The sequence below is a fragment of the Octopus bimaculoides genome, chromosome 8 (genome assembly GCF_001194135.2).
Source record: "Octopus bimaculoides isolate UCB-OBI-ISO-001 chromosome 8, ASM119413v2, whole genome shotgun sequence".
Classification (NCBI taxonomy): Eukaryota; Metazoa; Mollusca; class Cephalopoda; order Octopoda; family Octopodidae; genus Octopus; species Octopus bimaculoides.
The window spans coordinates 50222889-50225388 of NC_068988.1; the positions used below are offsets into that span (position 1 = coordinate 50222889).

Below are 2500 nucleotides of genomic sequence, written 5' to 3' on the forward strand. Positions count from 1 at the left end.
TTTCCCCCCCCCCCCGCACAATATGGGAGGGGGGTAAATTTACCTTAATAATGATATATTACTAAAATTACGGAAATCATGGACTTGTACCGTGGCATAGCTTGAAGGAAGAGACAGAGACGGTCCATCTTGGGCGATGCTTTTATGGGGCGGATCTTTTGTGTCTGCTATGTAAGTATGTATTGGGTACGTGGGGGTTGACAAACTCAAGTACTGTACAGAGAGGCCCACACTCAAGTTACGCCACTGCTAGGAACACAGCAGCAAAGCAAATTCTGAATGTTATTTTGCTATGGCGAAATGCTTTATGAAAAAATAGCATCAAGAAAACGCAGATGACATTTGATACATTCCTCAAAGAACAACCAATGTAAAAGAAAGAATCAGAGCCTGAATCATTATTCGAGATACAAACTCTTGTGTCCTATTTTCCACTATTGGTTTCCAACTGAATTTATTAACGAGTAGACTTGTGTAATTTTGATTAAAGATGGTTGATTTTATCTGTTTCAAAATTTTATATTAAATTTTAATTAATTAAGCTTTCTGTCTATTTTATAACTTTATCGAAAGTTATTAAGTGTTTGGATGGTACAACAAGTCTTTGAATCTTTCAATTGTTCAGCTATGTCTATGACCTTTATTTGTGAGTGTTTCACTTATTGAAAATATCCTCTCAATCTTGTAGTTCTAATTAGGTTATGCTATAATGACCCCGAATCGCATTGTTTCTTCTAACGCTGTACTTTTAAGGAGGGTGTCACGAGCGCTAACTGAAGTTAAATGTGTGTCTTTTTACTGTGGAAGCTACTAAATATAAGCACGGACGATGATATCAATCGTTCACTGTTGTTAAAAAAGCTTTGTCCAATTGTAACAAGAAACTGGTCACACACACACGCGATTTATCAGTATGTATATCTGTCCAGCATTCGGAAACTACGAAACTATCGCTATTTCTATCAGGTAGGATCACAATATAGGAGTCATCCACATTGGACTACATTTGAGACCGAGCTGTTTGTTACTTTTGCAGTTCGATATACCATTTTGAGGCTCGTTGCTTTTGAATCATTTTCTATTTCCGTTAACATTTGTGAGACTTACTCAGAAAGTAATAGAAATAAAGATTGCATTACTTTCTGACTCACCCTCCAATAACGCTTTGTCAGTACATGATTCGTTGAAGTGCTAAATGTGTTGTTGCATGGAAGGTGGAGGACCCAAATCTAATGTTTAAGAATTAATTTTATACAAGCGTACTCTACGAAGTTCAAGCAAATGAAATCCAATGATAATTTTAAGAGCTACCCCGGGTGATAGCAATGAAAATGTAGACAAACCGATATATAACTCTTTCTCTTTTTCCATCTGTTCTCTCTCTTCATAGCTGTCCCTCATTCTTTTCAACTCATCAAGTGAGAGAGAGAGAGAAAACAAGAGAAAAAAAAAAGATTAAAGAGAAACTGAAGTTGGAAGAAAAACAAAGAGTTTAACATCACTCAAACGTATATTCTAATAATTTTCCCAATTATACGTATTTCTACTTTTTGCTGATAGTACTCCTTTTCAACGTTCTGTCTTTCTTCGGTTCTTGTCTTGGCATAAAGTTGGGTATGTTTGAAAGAGATTTAGATGCTATTTCTCAAAATAGCTGTGATCGTCAGTACATCACAAGGACAGTTATTGAAAATTGTAGGACTGTACTTGTTGATAAAACCCGCCACGTGAAAAGTTTGTTTTCATGTGGTCATCTTCAGTTTGATACTGCAAGAGTTAAAAAATCTGAGTTGTCTCCATTATATCAACAGAGAGCAATATAAAGAATTTTGATTTTTCTCTGACGCTTTGAATTGGACAAACGACCATAATTTTTAATTTAGTGAAATTTGATTAAGACCCTGTTTTATTCGTCAATTAGTTTGTAATTTGTGTCAAAATCCACAGATTGGTGCATTGTATTACTCAGATACACAAATCAATCATGTCAAGTATCTGTGTGTGTGTGTGTGTGTGCGTGCGTATCGTTATTATTATTATTGAAGACATCACACAGTATCCAATAGCGTGATGTAGATTGAAATATCGTATGTACCGGGGATTTGTACTGTCTATTGATAAACAACAAGGGCCTCAGACAGACAGTACTTCACACAGTATGTGTGCAGTTCCAAGTAAAGTCGATTTTTGCAGTACACTAAGATTATGGTATTTCATCTACTGTTACGTTCTGAGTTCAAATTCCGCCAAGGTCGACTTTGCCTTTCATCTTTTCGTGATCGATGAAATAAGTACCAATCATGCACTAGGGTTGATGTAATCGACTAGTTCCCTTCCCCAAAAAATTTCAAGGCCTTGTGCCTAGAGTATAAATAATAATAATAATAATTATTATTATTATTATCATTATTATTATTAAGACAGCAAGCTAGCAGAATCGTTAGCATGCCGGACAAAATGTTTAGTGGCATTTGGTCCATCTTCACATTCTGAGTTCAAA

The 2500-nt window shown here is 35.6% G+C and overlaps 1 protein-coding gene across 2 annotated transcripts in view; it reads left to right on the plus strand.

The window, feature by feature from the left end:
• Positions 1 to 2500, plus strand: part of LOC106880564 (adhesion G protein-coupled receptor L2) — a 472327-nt gene that overhangs the window by 264968 nt on the left and 204859 nt on the right. The window lies entirely within an intron of this gene.